General features: G+C 34.9%; 1 long non-coding RNA gene across 1 annotated transcript; it reads right to left on the minus strand.

The window, feature by feature from the left end:
- Window positions 1-7,274: 7,274 nt before the first annotated feature.
- On the minus strand, window positions 7,275-24,383 carry LOC129047966 (uncharacterized). The gene is made up of 3 exons (XR_008509906.2): window positions 24,291-24,383; window positions 21,925-22,086; window positions 7,275-7,674 (listed from the first exon to the last, which is right to left on the minus strand). It is a non-coding gene; the product is annotated as an uncharacterized LOC129047966 (long non-coding RNA).
- Window positions 24,384-25,715: the final 1,332 nt, after the last annotated feature.

Consider the following 25,715-nt stretch of genomic DNA (forward strand, 5'->3'; position numbering starts at 1 on the left):
TTCAAAAATCCAAATAGTTTCATTTCCTCAATATAATCACTGATAGCATTTCAAAGTGATTTCTTCATTCTTTTTCACTAAACATCACGTATATATTTAATGTTAATTCAGTTTCTCTATACAGTGTTTTTAAGTTGCTTAGTTTTCTTAATGTTGGATGTTTAAGATTCTAAAAATTGTGGTCTCTAGTGATAATGTTGCAATGGCTATCTTGAACAAAAAGCTTTATTTTGTACTATGTTTTAGATGATGTACTTAGGATACTTCATGACAAACACACAGATTCTCATTTTTTAAAACTCTTGATGGAAATGGGCAATTTGTTGTCCTGAAAGTTTGTACTAAGATACATTATCATCATATATACATTCAGATTTGAAAACACACATACATATAGATGTGCATATATGTGATTTTAATCATTTCATTCAGTATGTTTGTAATATTTATTTTTTGACATAAAATTTGAAAACAAGCTAATCTGGTATAGGTGAATGAGGATTTCAGAAGTTACTGCTAACATCACCCTACAGAAAAAAATATTTTCAACTCTGCTAGGACGAAAATCACTAAAGCAAATAAAATTTCACCATGCAAAGATTAGAGAAACAAATTTGTCCAAAAGGATAAACAAAAGGCATCAATGCTAATGGAAGAGACAGGTGCTAGACAAGAAAATGAGTGTGTAGAATTGAAGACTAAGGTTTGTTAGGTTTCAAGAAACAGATGACTAAAAAACGTGAATGATTCCTTTTTTAGGGCTATCAGTGTGAAAGGACTTATAAATGATCAATTTTCTCTTCTGTGAAGTTTGAAATGAAGGATTACTTCAACTGACAGGCAAAGAAAAGAAAGATTGCTGAAAAGAAGGCACGCAAATTTGCAGTGGGAAATGACTGTCAAAAAAATAGCATATTTTTGAGGAAATTTTAAGACTTAAAGAAAATTAAATATAAACAGAATAGTTATAATCTAAAGAAAAAGGAGTCAAAGCCAGCAAAGGTAGCACATCCTTTTCTCGATTAAATTTACCAAATATTTTTATTACATAATAGATGGGCACTAAATTTGGTCCTAAATAAGGAATGCGTTAGACTTTGTGCCTGTACTATAGAGGTTGAGAGTCTATTTGGAGAGTAAACAAATAAAGGCAATTATAATACTCGGTAATACGTCTTTAGTAATTACAAAAAAATGCACACAGTTAAACAAAGGAATGACCTTATTTAAACTGTAAATTAAAGTTGACTGTGTAGACTTTAATTTTAAGATACTAGCCAGTGTTATCAAAAGTGAGCATATAGACAATTTTATCCACTTTTTGTGACACTGTAAATTATTGCCATCTTTCTAAAGTTGAATTTGACCCTGTCAAAAACAGTAAAGTATCTGAGATTTTACCTTCCTTGCAAGTGAAAATTTAGCCTACAACATTCCCATGGAGGCTGGCAGAAGTTTTGAGACTTCTGTAGCCACAATATTATTTCATTGTTGTGCCAGTTCTCCAAGCCCTAATTGGCACAGAGTGAAGCAAAGATCACATGACACATGATATAGCATAAATTGTAATACAAGAGAGGAAACTGAACCTAATTATTTTATGCTGGACAGAAAGTGCCCATTGCTTTGGAGGAAGACATTATCTCTATCTTCCAAGATTGCTCACCACACAATCATTTATAAAAAACTGGAGCAAAAGTAGTGAGTGATTCCTTATAAGACATAGGTGTATGTGAGAAACTCCTGAAAAATTGTCTCCCAACAGATCCTAAATATAAAAAGTCTTAAAAAAATATCTGATATTGCATGAAGAATGGAATTGTTAAATCAGAATCAAATGAATCAAAGATCTTCATATGGAAATAACAATTTCAAGTATACAAGTAATTGTGAGGAATGGGAAGAGGTTTGAGAACACCACTATGGCTTTCCAAGTCCTTTCTTGTCACATCAGCTTCTAAGACTAGTGTATAGTCACACTACTTGCAAAGAAGACAGTTGTTTCCATCATAAAACATCTCAATGTCATACTCAGATATTTATATAGCATAGGTGATATATTTCAGGGATCTATTCCCCATAAATATAAGTTTGTTTTCTGTAATTCTAGACAGACTGAGTATACTCTGCCAAAAGCATTTCATAATAAAGACTTCCCTGCTAGTAAACACCATCATTGGGTTTGCAATCAGTTATGGTATTAATATATTTACTAGAAGGTAGGTGAGGTAGGTGTTTTTATTATTCTCAGTTTATTTAACTTCTTGGCACCTCAGTTTTCTTACCCACAAAATAAGAAAAATAAAAGCAGATACCTCACATTTATTATGTAGAATAAGTGAGTCAATACCTGAGTATGTAAAGCACTTAGAATAGTGCCTTGCATATTCTAAAACCTATTGTTAACACTATAATTGTAGAATAATAAAGTCCTTCTAGGAAAATGTTTACAATTTTTGATATATTCACACGATAATATATAATACAATCTTTTTCGCTTTTGAAAAATATTTAATGCAATAAGAAAATGCTCATAATATATGGTTAAATAAAACTAGTTTGACTCAAAACTGTATTCCCATATTGCACCTATTTTGCAAATATGCACACATGTATATGCATCAACACACATTAAATATACTAAAGGAAATCTCCAAATATTAATGTTAATTTTGGTTAGGAGTAGATTATTCTTCTTTACATATTTTAATATTTCTCATAATTTCCATAATAAATTTTTAAAGGATTAGACTCTGTAACACTTTTATAGAAAAAGTTAACACTGTTGAATGAGTTTTTTAAATAACTATTTAAGTTCCATTTGTAATAGTATGTGAACCTGATAAACCCAGGTGGATTCAACTTCCCTTCAAAATGCTTTTTTACTAGTTCTTTCAAATTACACAAAGCACCTATTTAAGATGAAAAATATTTGCATTGTATTATTATAGTGCTTCCACTTTTTAATTGTTTTTGTACCCCCAAACCAATGCCTTGTTTATCCCATTTATAATGCTTTCAATATATGAGACCCATATTAATGTCTCCTACACATTAGAGAAAGTGTCTTCATTCATTCAATAGAAGATGTTTTGATGTAGATTCTCTTTATCCTCCTTCAGGAATTTTGAGTGCTATAATACAGGGCTTCCCAACCCCTGGGCCTTGAACCTGTACTGGTCCGTGGCCTGTTGGGAACAGGGGCACACAGCAGGAGGTGAGCAGCTGGCAAGGAAGCATTACTGCCTGAGCTCCGCTTCCTATCAGATCAGCAGTGACATTAGATTCTCATAGGAGTGTGAACCCTATTGTGAACTGTGCATGCAAAAGATCTAGGTTGCGGGCTCCTTATGAGAATCTAATGCCTGATGACGTGAGGTGGAACAGTTTCATCCTGAAACCATTTCCTCCATCCATGGAAAAATTGTCTTCCATGAAACCAGCCCCTGGTGCGAAAAAGGTTGGGGACTTCTGCTATAATAGGTAGATCTTTGAAGCTAGACTTGTGTAAAAAACCAGAGACTCCATATTAACTATTGTATTAATATTATGAAAAGAAGCTTGATTATAAAGCTGGTCTGTTAAATTCAGAGACTACGTGAACTGGTTATTTGACTTCCTTTATGTTTTCTTGACAAAAGTAAGTGAATTATTTATTTACTTGGAACTGAAGGAAACCTTAGGAATGATCTAATCCAAACTAATACTGATTCGGGCAATCCACCCATCACACAATGAAGTGTACTTTATCTGACTAGGCAGCATTTTTTTCTCTTTCATTGTATAATGCATTTCCTTCATGAATCTGCCTGAAAGAATTAAGAAGGACAATTTTCTCAGATATAACATGACCATTCTTGCATTCTTTGGTGGGTAGGAACTGAATAGCTACACATCTCTGCCTCTTCCAAACAGCCTGAATACTTACCTTTCTCATCTTACAGATGTGAAAACTGAAATCCTGGGTAGCTAGGTGGTTGCTTCAGACAAAAATCATTAATTAGAGATAAAGTTAGGTCAAAGACCATGTTTTTGACATTCAAGTCTATGATATTCTCAGTAAATTAAACTAACTCTTTTCAAAACACTATCAAATTAGCTATTTTAATCAATTATAATAAATATGCACACAAGGCTTTTTTTATTTTTTCGGAGACAGCCAGGTGTAAATATACAAACAAATAGACTGGCTTAATGAGAAATCTAATGCAGTAGTCCATCTATGAGGTGAGTCAGTGTGGTTTGTGACCAGGGATGGGAGATATTGCAGCTTCAATAGCTCAAATGTACTGGAATTTCATTCACAGCTCACTGTATTCAGAATCAGCAAGAAGCATAAATTCCAGGTCTGAGTAAATGGTGAAAAAGAGGCGGTGCCTTGGCTAACTCGACCTCAGATTCTAGTAGAGTTTAGAGATGCAGGGATGCCTAAACTGCAAGACTGGGAAAGGCAGATTATAACTATGCACCATTAAGAAGAAAAAGAAGAAAAAAATAATTTGTTGACCAAAAATGTACTTTGCATTCAAGGATTTTTTTCATACATTCTGTTAATGAGTGAGGAATACTTAAATATTTAAATATAATTTTTTGGTAGTTCTTCAATAATACTGATCACTAGGACTTCTTCAGAATATTTTGATAGGCTACTCACATAGCCTGAATAGTAAAATGTATAAAATGGCATTGCCTATGGGCTTGCTTTATACAGAGGAAAATTGAAAACATAGCCAGCTGCCAGATGGAAGATGTGTTTGCAGAGTTGAGAAAACTGCTGCAGAGCAAACACTGCTTAACAATAGCAACTGGAGCCTGCCTTGGCACTTGTTATCTATTTGCAGTCGTTCATAAAACTTTAATGTTTGGACATTAAACAAAGCACAGAAGTGATATTGCTATCGTCTGCTAAGTGTTAGTGCAGGATGAAGACCTATCGTTAGAGTTATGAAAAACCACAACAGCACAAGCAGCTATAATGATTTAAGAGAATATGACTGCTGCTTTTCTCTCATCTAAGAGAATAGAGCTAACTGGTAAATATACAACTTACTTCATATAATTTATTTATGATGTACATGGAATCATATAACAGCATCATGCTATCATGTTTTTCAATAACATATTCTCTCATTGGCTAAGTTTATGGAAGTAGTCTCAGAAATTATCTTTCCCCAGAGTATCAATATGTAATAATATATGACCCTTGTTTGAGCTTAATTTGCCTAATTACCATGGATTACTCTATGTTAACAAGGGTTATTTCTCAAGTCAATTTATGGTGATGGCTTGTGTGATATGGGAGATATGAAAAGAATGTTTCCAAAACAAAATATGTAGAAGAGGAAGACAGAGCTGGGAATCAAACAAAGGAAAGGTGTTTATTTGCCTCTCCATATCTCATTATTTTTTTCATCTGTGAAAACTGATAATAGTTCACATAGTTGTTAGGATAATGTAATGAAACACTGCAAATGAATGCTCTGATCATAGTCTGATTTATAATAAGATAACAACTATTATAAAGAATATTTGATTGTTGCTATCAGGTTCCTTAAGACCTGGAATTATAGACTGTAAGGAGGGACTGGTGGTCTTTCCACCAGCATACTCTGGGAGGGTCACTGGCCACTTTTTTTCACTCTCTACCCTCTACCTTAGATCCTCCAAACCTCTCAATATTAGTTATGGTTTATTTAACCCAATTCCAGAAATATCTATGCACACCTGCAGGCTAAACCTCAATCAGTATAGGAACTAGCCAAATCCATATTAATAGTTATTTTCCTAGCAAGTGGAATTTGGAAGTAGTTCACAGCTGTCATGACTGATGAATGTGAATCTAAAGCTATTCAAAGCCCCAGATGCCTGGGACAGCATCCTGATGAAACTTCTTGACTTACACTAATGTTGTGCAGTGTCTCTGCTAGGCTATAGACTGAACTCCCTCTGATAGTCTGGGAGCACTGAGTTTCTGGCCTCAGCTTCTAGTCATTACTCCTACTCCTCACTAATGTCCCCTCTGTTGCTCTCAAATTTATAATGCCGCACAAAATGTCTACCCCATTTGAAACAGAAATCTTTGGAAATAGATGTCCTTTCTATATTGGATTTGAGTTTGAATAGTGTCCCTAGGGCTTACTGTAGATTTGTGGACAAAATATATACTTTGCATTCAAGAATTTTTTTTCTCATATATCTTGTTAATGAGTGAGAAGTATTTAAATATATGCATATATATTCACTCTTCCCCAACTTGGGTTGCACCCTCTGTTCTCATTGCACGATTAAACCCACATAAACTGGTTGCACAGTTCACATCCATCTGGTTATTGGCTTTCCATTCTTGGAAGTGCTCCTAGGGTCAATAATACACCCTAGGCCTACAGTTTAAGACACTCTTGGTTGCTTTATACAGGCTCATTTAGAATAAATTTCATGCATTGGGGGAAGTTAATTGTGGTATCAGCTTATTATGAAGTTGTTAGAGAAAGTTTGCTTACATTAACAAACTGGTGTTCTACTGAGATTAATCTCTTCATTTCTATCATATGCTCCACATAAGACAAATAAAACATTTTAAATGAAAATCACCATAGATTTCTCCATAGGTAGTAAAAGAACTCACCCCAGATTCTGCAGGAGGGAATAGTATATTCTACAATACAATGGCTTGGGAAGAATAAGAAAACACATTCTGAGTCAATGAAGAAAGAATATCTGACTGTCCTATACAGAAGTGAGGTATTGGACTGCATTACAAATACTTACAGCAAAGGCTAAACTCTTCTTTAGACAAATTTTATTTTCAAAGACGTCTATATATAAACATGTTATTTAGACTTCTTAACAAAACATTATTGACCACACACCCCTCACCTGCATAAATTTACTTGACAGAAACATCTGAATTAGGAATGTTTAGGTAGATTACACTTTTAGAGTTTAATACATTTGAAAATGTTATGTAAGATCAGTAAGTTTTAAGATCGCTCAATTATAGAGAAGGATACAGGAAGAACTAAAGAGATTTTTCTGAATTTCCTAAAAAGAAATTTCTAAAAAGGCAATGTATATATCTCAGTAGTATGAACCTAATAGATAAATATTTCATAATAAAACAAAAACTAACAGAACCTCAAATTGGCTAAGAAAGTTCATAAAAATGACTCAATTGTTAAGTTAACTGATAAATATTAATTGCAGCCCATTATGTGTCAGATTCTAGGAGTCCCAACCTGGTAAAACCTCAAGTATTGCTCAACAGATTTTGGGTGGGAGGAGCCATCTCTGCAAAGATACAGCACTCTGCTGAATAAGGAGTGAAGTGACTAGTCATACCTTTGAATGCATCCTCTATATCTAATTATTCTCATTGTCTTCCTTCTCCTTGCCCATGTTTGTAGCTAAGATCATACTGACTGGGATCAACAAAGAGTTGCAATAGATTCCCATGGTTGAAAAAATGAGAAAGAAAAAGTTCAGGTATATTTCTCTCTTTTTCTTATTCCTTTTTATTACATATTTCCCATACTGTTTCTCTCTTTTTTTCTTGTCTCCTTTTGTCTTCTCTGCTTCCTCCTTCAACTACTACCTTCCCCTTTTCTTCATCTTTCTTCTGTCATCTTCATTATCACTTCTTTTTCCTCTTTCTCCTCTTTTTTCACCTCTTCCTAACTGCAAAAGTACATATCAATCATTAACAAACAAGCTTGGAACAAATATTTAAGATCTTCAAAGGACTCATAGGTCAGGATATAAAAAGATCACCATCAGGAATATTTTAAAGCTTTTATCATTGACATGATAAACAATGTCAGTTCCATGTAAAGACCACCAGAGAAACCTAGCAATCCAACAAAATTGAATTCATTAAACATTGAAGCAAAGAAGATCACCACCTCAATAGTCTCAATAGTGTCTCAAAAGGGAGAAATTAAGGAAGGTTTTGGGCTTTGGGGTTTGAGATAAAGTGATTTGAAGATAGGTCTTTCAAGATGAGGAACTAATTAAGATTTGGGAATGTTTGCAACATATCATTTAAATTGTTTCTCCAGCAAGTAAAGGATCTTAAAGTAAGCCTTAATAATCAAACTATTGCTCTAATAAGCAAGCTGTCTGCCCAGGTACATGAACTGTTGTCCAAATCATTCACCTAGACAAATTAGTTTGCAAAAATTTCTTGAAGCAAAAAATAAAATGTATTGGCTTACAGGTTTATCTTCCTGGTTAAAAAGTTCCTGATCAAACAGTTAAATTATATTGACACAGTTAGTCTCACTTCTAGTCTCAATAGTTATGTGAAAGAAGTAGCCTTAGTTCTTACACAAGCAGTGGACTTAGTTTAACACAAAGAAACTGCTTTTTTATCAAAATATTGGATAAATTGCCCCACAATATATTCTAGAAAAACAGTAAAATATAGGCTTTATCAGTTCTCAACCAGGGAAGGTACTATATCCCAGGAGGTATTTGGAAATATATCAGGCACACTGTTTGCATTTAGAGAATAGTTTATTCTGTTTGTTTTACTATATAGGAAATACCAGAGACTGGGTAATTTATAAAGAAAAGAGATCTAATTGGCTCATGGTTCTTCAGGGTATACAAGAAATCTGGTGCTGGCATCTGCTTCTGGTGAGGGCCCCAGGAAGCTCACAATAATGGTGGAAGGTGAAGCAGGAGCAGGCACATTACATGGCAAGAGCTACCACCAGAAAGTGAGGCAGGGAAGGTCTCAGACTTTTAAACCACCAGATTTCACATGAACTAAGTGAGAACTCACTTTTCACTAAGGGGATGGAGCCAAACCATTCAGGAGGAACCTGCCCCTGTGAGCAATCACCTCCCAAAAGGCCCCACCTCCAACACTGGGAATCACATTTCAGCATGAGATTTGGAGGGTACTAACATGCACACCATATCACATGCTAAATGAATTGCAACATGCAAGGCAGACCCACACAACAAAGAATTTTTTCTACCTAAAATGCCAACAGACCCTGTTAAAAACAAGGGCTGAATGATCATAATTTAAGGTAGAGTTTCGGTTTAAAGACCACATTCTAAATATAATATACAGATTAGCAGCTTGCTGTTTTTAATTTTCATTAACATGCCAGGAAGTTCTGTTCCATTAACATGCCAGGAAGTTCTGTATGTTCATTTTCAACATTCCATAAAAAATATAAATGAAGAACTGGGAAGACATAAAGCTGAAAGGGATAGCCAATATATATAGGATACACAATCAAAATTCAAACTTTTTCTTAAAAAATAAAAGAATAAAATAAATGGGATATTTTACAGCTAATGTATAGAATTTAGTGTACACTTACCCCCAAAAAAATTAAGTTGGCCTCCAAAAGACCACCCTTGACAGTAGTTTAAGCAGGGAACGTTTAGAAATTTTAGCAGTTCACAATTTCATATAACCTAATAATTGGTGAAAATTGGACCAAATTATTGGAAGAACATTAGAGTTTCAATTTTAAATCACATTAGGTTAATTGTAGGACATTATGTACATTATATTTTATGTACATTATATTTTATGATTGCTATATTTTAGCAAATCAAGATTAATTCAGGAGAAAATAACCAAGATGATGAAGGGTATGAAGATCGTAGCACATCTATACTGATGAGAAATTACTCAAGTAAGTGAGGTCATTCAGCTTGGAGATCTAGAAATACAGAAGCTAAGTAGAAATTGTCTTTGACAATATTTTAGGGAGCATCATCTTAAAAGAATGATTTGACATCATTCTAGAGTCTTGCTACTCAAAGTATGGTCCACAGACGTGCAGCTATGGAATCACCCAGGAGCTTACTAGAAACACAGAATTACAGGTCCCATTCCCAACCCATTAAGGTAGAATTTGTACTTTAATGAGATCTCCAGGTGACTCCATGAACATTTATGTCTGAGAAGTAGTTACAGATGTGTTTCTCAAACTTTTGTAGATGCAGTAATCACCTGCTGTATGTGATAAAATGAAGATCTGAAGACTGGAACTCGCACTTTCTGGTTTAGAATTTCCAAGGGAAAAGATCAGCCAATCTGTAAGTTTAGCAAGTATACCAGGTGACACTAATCATGCAAGTTTAGGGAACTCTACTCCAACTCAAATAACTAAATTTATACACACTATTAAAATGAGCTAGATTTTGACAGGCATTTCTAAAATTTTGTCCTGTTGGAAGAAGGAGCTTTGGTAGGTAACGAGTCCTGGTCATAGACCTATTATAAGTAGAGGCTGACCATCTTTCAAAAATGACAAAGCAGGAAAGTTTGTTCTCTGTGGGAGGTAGAACGAACTAGATGATTTTATATTGCCTCCCAAATATAAAAATGTAGATTCTCCTATATCCAGCTGTGATTTCTCAAGCCAATTTGTGGAGACACATGTAGCAATAAAAACCAGAGGCAAATCAAGAATACAAACTTTGACCCCCATTTCTGTGGTTCATTCCCACTGCCACCTTTCATGAGCATTTGCTGGTAATTCATCTAAACTGTGATCCCAATGGCACCAAGAACTGAAAATAAATCCATGGGTTCCAGGAAGTAATTAAGGGTTTATCTAGTGAGCTCAGCTTGAATTAACTTCAAGGAGTCTTGTAGCTGCCCAGATTTTTCACACCAAGTCATGTCATGGTGCATAATTTAATGCTGTAATTTATTCACAGTAATTCTTGTTAAGTGAAGCCCAGTGGCAGTTTTACCATAATAAGGAAAGGAAGTGTTGCTTGTTTTATTGAGAGAAACAATGTTCACTGAGGTAAAAAAAATCCAGACTCATCTATGATCTGTTAATATATATGTAATTGTTATGTGGAGTTCTCAAATTGAGCAGCTACAAGAGTTCTCAAATTGAACTGCTATGAAATTTCATCCTTATTTCTCTTTTATTACTCTGGTTGTTTGAAGATAAGATTCAATTAAAGTTTTGCCCTTCTGCCTCAAACTGTAGCACCAAGATATACCACTCACAGGAATTTTCAGCAGATACTGTAACAAAATCAGACAGCCATCATTTCATCCAGCCATGCTCTCTCTCTTTTTCATGCAGTATTAAGCCTGTTATGAAGTAGAAAACAGTGGTTCTGAATAAGGGGGAAGAGGGAAGCAAAGTGGGGGAGAATCTGACAGATGTGAAAACTGGCTTTTCCAGTTTAAGTATTGGACCTAAAATGCATATACCCATTTCTCGATGACAGTATGTGTCACTTGTGTGAGTATGAGAGTTGTGTTGGTGGTGTTGCTTGGCCTGAAGAGAAGCATAAAGAACAGAGAGGAAGTATACTAGACTCTGAGTTGCTGAAAGTCATTTGCTAATAACTATTTTGAAAGAAACAGTCTTTTCCTCCAAGTTTCAACTTAAGAAATAACACTAAACCTGTCTCAATGAATGGCTTCCCCACCCACCAGCCATTCATGCTAGAAACCTCCGAGTCGCACTCAATGCTCATTTCCCAATCCCCACAACCAATTGTTTACCAAGTCCTCTTTATTATACCTATGAAAGTTTCCTTTATATAGCACCTCCACTGCAGCCTAAAGAGTTCATAATTCATCCATTTTATAACACAGCCATTTAAATCACACATCATCCTTTAAATAGCACATCCTCCAACATAATGAGCTCATAATTCAGCCATTCATTTAACATATTTCTGAGTATCACTTTTGTATTGGATACTATCTCATGAAGGAATTAGAAAGTGAAACAACCAGTGTCTCTGCTAATCAACTATCCCCCAAATTATAGAACAAATCTTCCTCTCCTCTCTCTCATTTAAGTCTCTTCCCTTTCCTCAACCAATGAATGTGTACCAAGAAAATCTTTGTAGCAGATATGACTCTAATGAAGTTTAAATGACTTCCAATGGGCTAAAAAAAAAGTTTTCCAATATGAGTACTAATGAAAATCATCTGAATTATTTGGGGAAAAACAGAAAGAGAGAAAAAAATAGAGAAATAGTAGCATAAAGAAGAAAGGGAAGAAGGAAAGAGGGAAGAACAAAGAAGGGAGGAAGGAAGGATGGAAAGAAGGAAGGAAGAAGGGAAAAAAGGAAGGGATGGAGGAAGCAAGGAAGAAAAGAAAGAGAAATGGGTAAAGAGAAAAAGAAGGAAGGAAGGAAACAAGGAAGGGAGGAAGGGAAGAGGAAAAAAGGAAGATTAACTCCAGCCCCACCTCCCTATCAATTTGTGTTTTGTAGGTTTGATGCAAGGCAAAGGAAGTTAGCTTTTTACCAGACTCTCTGGGTGATTCCTATGATCAGGCAAGTGTGGGAAATACTAGGCTGAAGAGTACAGCCCAAAATACATAAATTGGCTTTCAAAATCCTCCATAATCTGCCCTGTATTTTGTATTTTGTATTTTGTCTTCTGGTCCGGTCATTTGCAAATCTTGCTTGCAAACCATAATTAACTGTCAGGCTTTGTAAACAATCCACATCTGTTGGCCTCAACCCTGGATCCTTAGAGACCATGAATCTATAGATCTAGGATATGTACTTTAAAGAGTCTAGTAGGTGATTCTGAGGTGCAATTGAAGTTTAAATCTGTTGCCCTAACCACATTACATTAGGACAATACTTTTCTCCAACAGCCAACCCCTTTCCTCTCACCATCAAATTGTTAATTATTTTTTTTCTCCGTGGTATATCCTACTTTTCTTTCTTTTCTAAACCAGGAAAACATTTTTCAAAACCCTCTCTAAATGTCACCTCCTCTGTGAATACTTCTGTTTCCTTCTCAGCCCACAGCCTTTGAGTTTCCATAACCCCCAGCTTATATTGCTAGCCTCTTACTGCATAATCTTGTGCCTATTTGAATAAGTTTGCCTCTTCTGTTAGATTATGATAGCCTGCTTTCCAGAGATGCTGGCTTTTTCCCTTTATATGCCTTATATAATCCCAAAGCATTTAAAAAGGGGTGGGAGGTAGAAAGGAGGAAAGCGATAATTATTGAGAGGGACACAATGGGGGTATTTGGCATGCTGGTAATATTCTATTTCTTAACCTACATGGTAGTTGGATATTACTTTGTTATAATTCATTAAATTGTACATTCATAATTGGTATATTTTGTTGACATATGTATTATCTCAATAAAAAGAAAAAAGAAGAAATAAAATTATCTACCATAATAAAAATACACTCATAGTCAAACTCAGAAAAGAGACTACTCGACTACTTGTCTCTCTTCTACAATATCATTTTGCCCTGAGTCATCTCTTTTAGAGAAGATGAGATCTAAGATTCTCTGTCATGTAAGCCTACAGGTTGACCTTTTTATCAAATATAATCATGGAATTTCTCAAATAGTTCTTGACAGTCTGACATGTCTTTTAAAACAAGGAGAGTCAGATTACTATTAAAAGATTGGAGAGAATAAAAAAGTCCGGTTCAGATCAAATTTTGAGTCAAAAATTCTGATGTCTACTCTTTTATGCCTCCATAGCAATTTAGCAGTTGTAGAATTCAAATATGTTATTCCATGATTTTGAGAACCAGGTTCCCACAAAATGGAATAAAGTTTTAATTCATTAAATGTACTATATGGTAGACTAGGGGTTCAACACTGGAAATCAGACAGCTTGCTGCCCTTAAAATGCTTACGGACTATTGAGAGAAAGGATGATTACAGTATAGTGTGAGAAGGACTATAAAAGTCCCCTGAGGAAAATGCATGTGTATCAGGAAAGATTACTACCTCCTATCCAATCAACCTCCCATTGGAGTCCTGTTACAAAGCTCCACTGAGAGATACATACTTATTGGTCCCACCTGGATGGCAGGGGCAAATTATAAAATGAAAAACACATTGAAACAGTTAAGCCTTGGGTAAGGTATGACGTTGCTCTTATAATGTTGACTCTTGGTTGACTTTTGACTGGTGGTTGCCTATTCCAGTGATCATTCATTGATACAACTATTTACTGATTCCCAACAGTATACAAGGCACTATATTCAAGACTAAAAATAAGGCCAAAAAAAAAAGACAGGGTATATCTCTGCCTTTGGAAAGTCACAGAAAGAACAAACAATCAGGAAATTAAAAAGATGTGACAAGTGTTGCAATGAGAAAGTAGAGATTATGTTTAGATATTTATGTCTCAGGGGAGGGAGAATTTGAAAACTGACCTTAACTTGGTAAGTTGGGGAAGTCTTTCCAGGCCTCAAGGGTCAAGAGGGAATAACTAACATAAGAGAGGAGTGAAAAGTCCTGGGACAGTGATTTGGCCAGAGGACACAGCGCAGGAAAAGATCCAGAGGAAAAACTATAATCATGAAATTTCTCAAATAGAAATTCTCAGAGGAAAAGCAGATGACAGGTTCAGGGATCTGAGAAACCTTTATGATGAACATGAAGAAATAGTAAGTGCTGAGATTGAAGAGGTGGACAGAGACCAATGAGTGATAGACCCTCAGAAGCTAGGTAAATTGGGTTTCAGAGTTCTGGCTTATATTGTAGCAGTAAACAGAGAGATATCAGAACACATTTAAGGTATTTTAAGCAATGAAGTGTTAGAAGAGTTACATTCAAGAAAAAAAAAATCACTTAAATTGCCATTTGAGAAATTCACTGTGGAGAGGACCAGATTAGGGAAGGGAGCTAAACCAGTCTTCTCAGCAGGGTTCATACACCACATGGGGTTGGTGTGCTGGACGTAAGTGAAAGCTAGGGATACACATGGTGTAGTTTCAAGAGGTGAACATTTTACTTACAATATGGGATAAAATAAGTTTTATGTTCTGTATGCTTCAAAGGTTTCACCCCATACCTGTGCAAACAAAGCCAGCAGAACCTTGCTTTTCTCAGGCAACCAAGGTCATGTTTTATCATGAAAGCCAGAAAAGTAAAAATAATTTATCTGTAGCAACAGATTAGAAAATATGGCACTTGTGTCTAGTCCCTGAGGCTTTGCACACAAAAACTTAAAAGCAAAGATGATAGCCCTTCTCAGCCACAATTAGCAACTCAGTACTAAGCAGCAGTCATCAATTTAAAAAAAAAATATGATATACTTAGATGTTTATTTAAAGTATGGGCTTTTTTATTGGAGAGATGCAAATTAGTCTAAATTTCAGTATCTTTTGTGTGAAAAAAGAAACTGAACAATTACTGCATGAAACTCTTTTTTCAACAACATTTAAAAGCCAATCATGCAAATTTTAAGCAAAAATCTTCAGAAGTTTTGGAGCTAAAAAAGAAATGACTAAGAGCAAAACAATGAAAAGAACAATCAAACAAGCAAATGAAAAGTTCTTGGATTCTGCCTTCCAGATCCGTTTCAAAACCCTCTTGGAAGAAAATCTCATATTTAGAAGTACATTTAGAAAAGTGCTGTGCTATAGATGTGGCCAAATCTGTTTGAGTCAAGAAAGGGCAGTCAAACAGTTCCCTTAGACATCTCACCAGTCAACACATTTTAAAATATTTTAAACTTAAAGACAATTTAAGAGACTGAGGTAAATCTACTTATTTTTACAAGTGGTTGCAAGCATATATCATCATGATTTGGCTATAGTATTGGCCTGGAAGGCCAAATATATTAAAAGTCTTCAGAAAAAAACAAAACCAATAAGGGATCTGGAGGAGAAGGAGGAGGGTTGGTATGGGTGTGTGTATACAAATACATATATAATGTATAATAAAGAATTGACTCACACAATTATGGAAGCTGGCAAGTCCCAAGATTACAGAGTGAGTTGACAAGATAGAAACACAAGAGAGCCAGCCTGAGTACAAAAGCTTAAGAACCAGGAGAGTTAAGAGTGTAGTCCCAGTTGAAAGGCTGGCAGGCTCAAGACCCAGCAAGAGCCAAGGTTTCAGTTTGAGTCCAAAGGCAAGAAAAAAGCTGGTGTTCCAATTTGAAGGCAATCAAGAAGGAAAAATTATTTCTACTCTGGGGACAGTCAGACTTTTGTTGTATTCAAAGCCTTCATCTGATTAGAGGAGGCCCACCCATATCATGGAGGCCAATCTGCTTCATGCAGTCTATTGATTTAAATGTTAATCTCATCCAAAAGCATCCCCATAGAAACACCTACAATAAAGCATGGTCAAATATCTGGGCACCCCATGGCCCAGTCAAATTGACAGATAAAATTAACCATTGCACTGAGTAATTTGATAAGTACTATTCAGTAATTAGTAGTGTAAAGACATTTCTCTCTATTTGAGTGAGTTTTCTAATAAGAGTTTTAAATTATATGTAGAAGTTTTCTGGATGAATAGAGGGAGATTAGTTTAGATTTTTGATGTTTCTTTAGCTGAAAGTTATCCCAGGACACGGAGTGTCATCAACATGGGTCTCAAAATTAGCTCTTATTGCTCCTTCACTTTCTTACCTTTAGAATTATAAAGACATCTGAACATTAAATATACAAAACAGATACACACAAACCTTCACAACCAAATCATTTAACAATTCTAAACATAAAGCTAAGTATTTATTTCTTTTTTACTCATTTGCTTCCCTTAAAATCACTCTGAAAATTAGTGTTACGATAGAAGTAACTAAAACAGGGAGTTGGGACTATGATAAAGGTAAGCTACACCCAGGGACCCAGGGTAGGGACTTTATTTTTTTCTTTTTTCTTTTTCTTTCCTTTTTCCTTTTTTTTTTTTTTTTTGAGAAAGTATCTTACTCTCTTGCTCAGGCTGGAGTGAAATGTCACAATCATGGATCACTGAAGCCTCAGCAAACCAGGTTCAAACAACCCTTCCACCTCAACCTCCTAAGTAGCTGGGACTACAGGCCTGCACCAACATGATTGGCTAATTTTTTATTTTTTGTAGAGATGAGGTCTCACTTTGTTGCCCAGGCAGATCTCAAACTCCTGGACTCAAGTGATCCTCCCACCTCAGCCTCTCAAAGTGCTGGCATGTGAACCACCACGCCTGGCTGGATGGGGACTATTTCAGTATAAGAAAGCTTAATTCTGAAAGGAGAGAATAAGAGACATCATAAAAGTGACAGAATTATCAATGTGTGTGACAAAAAGTATTAAATGATTTGGATACATAGAGGATATTTTGGGTATTTTTTACCTATGTAATTTTTTTTGTATTTAGGAGGCTTAAGGTAGAAAGCACTAAAAAGCTCAGTGTTGGCATGGCTCTGAGAACCTCCTTACAGAGTTGAATAGGCACATATTTTGAAACAGTTGGGACATGGCATTTCTATTAGTTTCTTTTATTCTCAGTATAGGCATATTTTCCTCTTTAAAGCTGGTGTGTCAAGGGACTCTTGAACAATTGAATCTTGTAGGCCCGGGTGACTTCTGGTCATTTGCCACATGTCGCTCCTTTCTCAACCGTAAAGCAACATTACAGAATTACAGCTAGAAGAATATGGTACCCAGGGATTTGGACAGTTCCATTCCAATAAATGATTTATATAATTAAAAACAAGGAGAGGGAAGAGGGAACAAAACAGTGAAATACTGTACAGTTCTGAATCACAAAAGTTTTGAATAACTTCTACTTTGTAATATTTCCATTAAAGACTAGTGGGAGCCTGACTTTCAGTGCCTCACCTGAGAAAAGAAAAAGCTGTAATTAGCTTGCCTGCAGACAAACCCTTTTTTATTATATCCTGCTTTACCTAAAACAGAAAGAAGTCTTCTTTGTTCATGTGTAATATCTGATTATGAACTGCACTATACTGTCTTTGTAAAGATATCACTTACAAAAACGTGTGTTCCTAAATGGCAGAGAGCATTTCCAGCTGCTCGAAATAGATCTGGCACATAGTATAAACTCAAAAAAATATTTACTAATTTAATCTTGAATGCTTTCTGTGAAATGGAATTTTAGTTCCTTAATTAGCTACATTTACAGGAATTGAAATAGTAGCAAATAGAAACAGAAATAGAGGGCTGGAACTCTAATAAATGGCAATGTGGGGCAGATTTGGAGTGTCATTTGCACTGAACATTCTGCTTGCACCCTTCCTGATCTACCATCTACCCTAATATACCCTGATATATCTTCCAGGAGGTTGAGTGTCCCCTTTTCCTCTGCTTCCTATTGGGTTCCGCCAATGGGTGGGCCAGATGAAGATTAGAAGGCAAAAACAAGAAGCTGACACTTTTGTTTCATTGGCTTTTTGCTTTCCAGGCTCAATCTCAGCTATTTAACTAGCAAAGTACTCATCTTCAAGGGCGCTGACTCTCCTACAGCTGAAGTTCTCACCCAATCCAAAGATAGAGCCTAAGGCTTTGCCATCACTTGTGAATTTCCTTTTACCCTTCCCACACACATCTTTGTCAATTGTTTTGAGTATGCCATCTTCCTATGAGGACCCTAATCCATATAGCTTTGGATGTTGTGAGGTTTGGACTCAATTCTGTAGGAAAGAAGAATCAGTAGCTTTTCAAATATTGAGACATTCATACAGCTCGAAATATTAGCAGCACAAAACAACCTAGTACACTGCAAGGTGCTTAGGAAGAGAGTCCTTATTAGAAGCCATAATCAGTGCTTAAAAGAATGCATGATATACATGGCCCAAGATACATTATTAGTTAAATAAAATACTAAGTTAACCTTGAAAATAATTGATTAAATCTGTGAAGCCTACAGCTTAAACTTCAAGCAAGTACAAAGGAGTACATTTTCTAGAAGAATCTCTAGTTATTTTGGAATGGAGGAGTAACAAAACAGGTAGATTACAGAGGAATTCTGTAAGCTTAAAGCAGGCAGTCTAAATGAGGAATTACCCGAGAGAGCAGGACCTGAGCAGGGTCTCTTTGGCCATTAGGTGTTGTGCCAGCTTTTATTCCCAGCTGTCTTACTGTGACCACAGATAATTCCTTCTGAGTGATTAAGTAAGTACACTAGTGTAGAGCCACAGTGAACAATTATTGCTTTACAATCCATAAGGACAGACCTGGAATCGAAGACAGAGCCAAGGCATCACTTGCCTCAACCTGCAGACACCACTCTGATATCAAAAAATGGTTGACTTCATTAAGCTTTCCAAGTATAGAGCCTACGTGGATATTTTTAGAATTAGGAAGCCTGCAAGACAAGATGCCAAGCAGAACTAAGGAGGTGAGGGGGAAAATACAAAGGAGAAATTGAACAAAGAAAGATGCTGTTGGATTTCTTGAGCAAGTTCTTTTACTTCCCCTTTGTGGCTAAATTTCCCTAGGATGAGGACTTTTTTTTTTTCACCTCGAAATGACCTTTATTATTATTTGTGAGAGACTGTATAAATAAAACTTGTCTGTTACAAAAAATATGGGAAATGCAGTTAGAGCACATAGGTAGGACACTATGTGGGAATATGTAAATTCTGCAACTGAATTTTATAAGTGAATTAATGTTTCTACAAAGGGTTAAACTAGGCTAACCAAGCACAAAGTGATCCATCTAGAAGCTTAATTGGTACAGAGTGATAAATTCCATCTGCACAGATACTCATCTAATTCTAATTATAACCTGTAAGGTAAGTATCATTATCTCCAAATGAGTATTGTAAGAGTGGATATGAAAGCTATCATATACTGATGGTGTACTGTGTTCTAGGCATGTGCAAGCATTCTAATACACGAATTCATTTAAACCTCATAATATCTCTGTAGAATTAGATTTTACTGGCCCTATTATTGTAGGTGAGAAAACCGACATCTATTCCACTTCCCAGGATAACATAACCTATACATGTCAGAGATGGAATTTTAACCTCATCTTTGAACTACAGATTCTGCAGGGTTTCCACTATTCCATACTGTCGTATGATTTTCTATCAGAAATACTGCCAGGTATTCTTAAACTTGGTATTGCACACCGCCAAGAGACTCCCCGCCTTTATGCTCTTCCACATGTCTTCTACTAGCAAAGATGGGAGAGAGACTCTCTTCTTGAACTTATGCATTAATTGCATGCTCGTATTAATGATTAGTGGAATAGTTCAGAATTATAAAATACACTTTGTGCTCCTCAACCCACCCTATTCCTAGAGTAGAGGAACACTCTATAGAGATAATAGTACAGTATTATTTTCTTTAAAATATAGTAGCCACATTTGGATTCAAGGGACCAAAAACAGTGGGTTAGCAAGTTTTCTGAGTTGAAAGTGGAAGTGCAGAACTTGTGAACTGTTGTATTTGGAAACATATTTGAAAAAGCTGCAAAATCATGAAGCTATTCAAAACACTATAAAGCAGAGGGACAAATGAATGTATCATTATCTGCTGGTTTATCTATTTTATCCACATCAAAGTATCTTAATTCTCATGTTCCAGGACTGCTGAATATGTTTAATTCTGCCAAATTATTTCATAACATAGAAATGATAACAATAAAACATATATGAATTAGCAGATTTAGAATACATTAAGTAGGGTATTGGAGGAGTTATAGACTCGGTGAACAATACTAGGAGCATAAGACACAGGAGAAGTAGTTATCAAATTCTAAATATTTAATATTTCATTTCTTCAGTGAAATAAACCATTCAGTAAATGAGTGAGAGCCTAATTGTTGCTTGAGTTCAATTCTCGGATTTAAAACTCAGAAGAGTGTAACTCTCAGCAAGTTATTTATCCTTTCTAATTCTCCGTTCCCACATGTGTAGTGATGAAAACAGAAATCTGTTGTAAGGCTCAACAGAGTTAATGCCCTTAAGCACTTAGAGGAAGAGTTCAATTGATGTTTGCTCTTTGTATTAGAGCCTGAAAATTACTGTTCCCAAAATTTGCCTTCAAGAGAGCATCTACTAACAATAGGCTAAGAGTTGTGATACTGTGGCTAGGATCAAAGCTAGGAACACTCTGAATAGCATTAATTTTTTGATGTCTTTTCTACTAACAAGACTCCTTTACATACTTTCAAACTATGATAATATGTTTTGTGTTTATATAACAATCACATGTTTCAAACACAATTGTATTTATTTCTGCATTTGGTTTGACAATCAACACTTAGCTTCATGGATACTGCACTGTTTCTGTGGCCAGTGCTGCCACTACAATCTTAAGCTTTAAGTCCTTCAGAAGAGACCAGCAGACCACCCACATTTACCCAAGGCATGAGATTGAAACATTAAGTTTGAATTTGGAGAATCAATGAAGTATACATGGTGACATCTGCTTTGTGCCCCTCAGCACCTATATAAAATATTTGCAGGACTATGTGGTAACTCCCAAGAGGTTCCTAATTGTATATTTGAAATTAATATTCATATCATTATATAACTTGAAAATAAATTACAGTTATCCTTTGTTTCCTATAAGATATTGGCTCCAGGATCCCTGTGAATACAAAAATCCATGATGCCCAAATCCTTTATACAAAATGGTGTAGTATTTTCACATAATCCACACACATCCTCGTGTATACTTTAAATCATCTCTAGATTACTTATAGTACCCAATACAATGTAAATGCTAAGTAAATATTTGTTATGTTGTATTTTTTATGTGTATTATATTTTCTTGTTGTGTTGTTATTTTTTATTGAGTTTTCTTTTGGAATATTTTTGATCCATGGTTTGGTGAGGGTGTTACTGTGGAGGTTCAGCTTTTCAGCGTTTTACATTTATATTGTCAAATTTAGTTTATGTTTTATGAACTTCCTCTTCACTTTCTTTGATCATTTTTTATGGGACTATTCAACATTTCCTTGCCAATTGTGTGATATCTCATTATACAGTTGACTCTTGGACAACACAAGCAATAGAGGTATGAACCCCGATCAGTCAAAAATTTGTGTATAGCATTTGACTCCTTTATAACTTAATTACTAATAGCCTACTGTTTGACAGGATGCCTTACCGATAAACAGCCAATTCACACATATTTTGTATGTTATGTGTATTATGTACTATATTCTTACAGTAAAATAAGCTGACAAAAGAAAATGTTGTTAAGAAAATCACAAGAAAGAGAAAATATACTTACTGCTTATTAAGTAAAAATGGCTCATTATAAAGTCTTCGTCTTCATGCCTTCATGTTGAGTAGGAGGAGAAGGAAGAGCAAGGGCTGATCTTGCTGTTTCAGAGGTGGCAGAGGTAGAAAAAAATCAGGTGGACCTTTGCAGTTCAAACTGTTGTTCAACTGTCTGTTAAGAATATTCACATAACACTAGTTTTTTAAATCACTTCTTTGTTGGAAATACTAACATAAGAACTATTACAATAAAGAACAAAAGAAAACACTAAAGCATAAAGCTCTTAAAAAATATTAGCCTTTTTATTACTTTTAAAAATTATCTCTAAAATGCTAAGCACAAACCAAATTTATACTTATAAAACTCATGTGTATTAGTCTTTATATCTTATAGTTTTTAGCCTATTTATAAATATTATCTCATTAGGGAAATGCAAAACTGCAGTGGCATCCACAAAAATTTATATGAAGAAGAGCTTTAAAATTGTAAAATTTTAAAGTTGTCACGTTACTTTTAAATAGCCCGCTTTTGCAGTTAGAAGCTTGAGTGAGTTTTCACTGATTAGAGTTTAGAACCTCTTAAAAAATGTAATGAACCAAAACAGTTGTTCTAATATTAAACACCCTCAGTAAATCTTAAAGAAGTTTAGTATTGAACCAGAATATTTTTTTCTAAATTAAAACAACAATTCATTTTAATACATGTTAAGAGGTTTTGAAACATTTTGGCAAAATGGGATTTATTCTTTTTTTCCTCAGGGTTACCAAAAAAACTCCAAAAACAAAAACAAACAAATGAACAAAAAATTTAACTTATAAAGAGAACACTTAGCTTTTATATTTTAAAACAAACCACTTAGTTTTAAAGTACATTGTGCTCCTACTCTTGAAAGACTTCTGTTAGTGGATTTTTTGTAGCCTTTAGGTCAGTGCTATTAGTGACAGTTGTATACACCTTTATTTCTCCATTACCAGAAACACCTGTGTTTATGTGTTTATTATCCCATGGAGTCCCTTAAAGCTTAGAAGTATTTGTCTTTGTATCTCCAGAGCCAACACAGTGCTTGGTCCATTATAGATGCTAAATAATATTTTATGGAACTAAGTAATAGTGAAAACACACAAAAGATCCACAGCCTAAATTTACCACCTTCCCTCCGATTGAGGGCAGAAAAAAAAAATCAAAAATGTTTAGCCTACATTTTCCCAATTGGGATTCTGTAGAATAATATTGATGGAGATTTTTATAGATCTTCACACAGTCAGGGGAAAAAACCCACCTACTTGGAGAACGTTGCTTCCTTTTGGAGATGTATAATACACCTATGAAGAGATATTAAGCATAATAAAAGATACTGTTTCATACATGCCTCTTCCAGTTTCTAAAATAAAGAGACAATAAGTTTCCTGATTTGTTAATTTTAAAAACTGCAAGAAAATATAGCCTTATGAAAAAGGAACAGAGTTACAAGCTGGAAGTCAATCAAGAGAAGTGTAGGCTAAAAAGCAAAATGAGCTCATTATAATAATAAAAGTTTAAAATACAAGGAACCCCAAATTCAAGAACGAAGTATCAATTTGTGATGGAGTGTAATCAGTAGGAAAATTGAATTGCAGAAAACAAAATCAGTAACATGATGAGCAGACTTGAGAAACCCCAAGAACATAAAGTAAAAAGATAGAGAAAAATGATACAATTTGATAAATATTTTGATTTAATTTATAAATTAAATGTGCTATTCTTAAAAACACAGTAAGTTTAATTTTAAAAAAGCAAATCCAGGATCTAATACACATATTTCTGGGAAAAATGGATAAGAAACTGGCGACTATACATTAAATAACTTACCAACTTATGTAAAAAATACATGAAAAAAATACCACAGTTAGATTTATCCTGGGTTTGGGCATTTTTAACTTTTTATTTTGGAAATGTTCAAACATATAAAAGAAAAAAGAAAAGAATATAATGAACCTCTAAGTATACATCACCCAGCTTCAGCAATTATAAACATCACGCTAGCACTTGTTTCATTATAGCTTTTTTTTTTCAGAGAGGGGGAGGAATTATTATGTCCTTTATGAATGCTGAGGACACAACTTTAACAAATAAAAAGATATTTTTCATATAACCACCATAAAGCTAGCACACCTAACAACTTAATATTAATAGTAAATTCACCTTCCCTTTGGCAGGATCATAAAACCACAAAGAGGTTAGAGTTGAAAAAGAAAAGGCTAACTGACTATAGCTCAAATACCTTATCTTTGCAAAAGCAAACAAAACGAAGCAAACAAAAACACACTCTTAAAGCCCATCTCAAAGTCTTGGAAGGGGCCCTGAATCCCATTTCTTTAGCTTCATGATAAATTTACCTCTCGCTGGAATGTGCCACTCTTAGCATCGTTAAGAGGCAACAAGATTCCTCAGGTTATCAGACTTCATGATATACCAAGAGAGGCTGGACCCTAAGCAGAGAGCAGAAAATACATTTGTTTTGTTGCTGCTTGTTCCTCAATATGTAGGATGGTGCTTGATATTGAAAGGGTACTTAATAAGTATAAAATGAATGAACAAGGACAGTAGAATCTCCCTAGACTCAACAAAAGACGTGCATGCCTCAAACATATTAGAACTACTGAACCTCAAGTAATAACACTAGGAGAAACAAGGGGCTTTTCAGCCAAAACCAATATGGGCCAAGTCCTAAAAAGCAGAGGGGCTTGCTCTAATTCTTTGGCACAGCATAGGACCTAGAATAAAATCTTAATATAATGCCAGAAGGGTTGAGCCTAAATCATGAATCGGACTGAATTTCTGGCTGGCAAGACAAGATGAGGATTTAAATTGTAATTATTTAAATGGAAATGAAATAAATATTTTCCTTGCACAATTGAAGATTCATACGAAAACTTATAATTGCTGCATTTATGTTGCGTGTTTAGATATGTTTGGCATCGGTCCCAGCATAATTCCAATTGATCTTATAATGACCTTTTGAGTCTATAGTACATAGGGGTTAGAAGCTCAGATTTTGGTTTCAGACAGACGTAATTTCAAATACTAGCTCTTCCATTTGTTAACACACACCCTGAGCATTCATAACATTCATAACAGTTATAATCTTCAGTTTCCTCACCTGCAAAATATGAGTATTGTTTCATAGACTTATAAAGATAAAAGAAGATAGCACACAGCAAATTTCACTTATTAGCTAAGGTTATCTATATCTACGTGAATAAATATTTATAAGTATGATAGAGAACGTAACTTACCAAAGAAACAGAGGTAATAAATGTTGAGAAAAGAATTTAAGAATAGGTGTTTTTTGGCCCTACAGCTAGGTCTCTAGCCACTAGAAATGACTCAATCTTAACAGTTGCCATCTTAAGACATCTAAACACTTGCCATTATTTGATATTTCTAGTTCTCTGATTTTCTTTTAAGGTCCTATTATTATATAATTTTTTTCAAATACAACCACTGAGGTAAATTTTGTTGCAGTCCAAATTTCCAAAGACATGACTCTTTTTTTTTTCATCCAAATGTTGAGTATTTCATCTCAGTTGTTTCTCTTTCTAATTGCTTTAGGAGATAAAATAACATCATTGTGAATAGATTTTCTGGAAATCAAGATTGGAGAATAGAGCTGTTCAACCATGTTTTTCATGGTCAATATATGCTGTCTTACTTGATTTTTCCATGAAGCAATCACCACATTGGCTTCTGGCTTACCTTATCCTTCTCAGATCAAGTTTCAAAAAAGATTAAACTGAAATGGTCTCTTCTGAGCATTTTAT

The sequence above is a fragment of the Pongo abelii genome, chromosome 13 (assembly GCF_028885655.2).
Source record: "Pongo abelii isolate AG06213 chromosome 13, NHGRI_mPonAbe1-v2.0_pri, whole genome shotgun sequence".
Classification (NCBI taxonomy): domain Eukaryota; kingdom Metazoa; phylum Chordata; class Mammalia; order Primates; family Hominidae; genus Pongo; species Pongo abelii.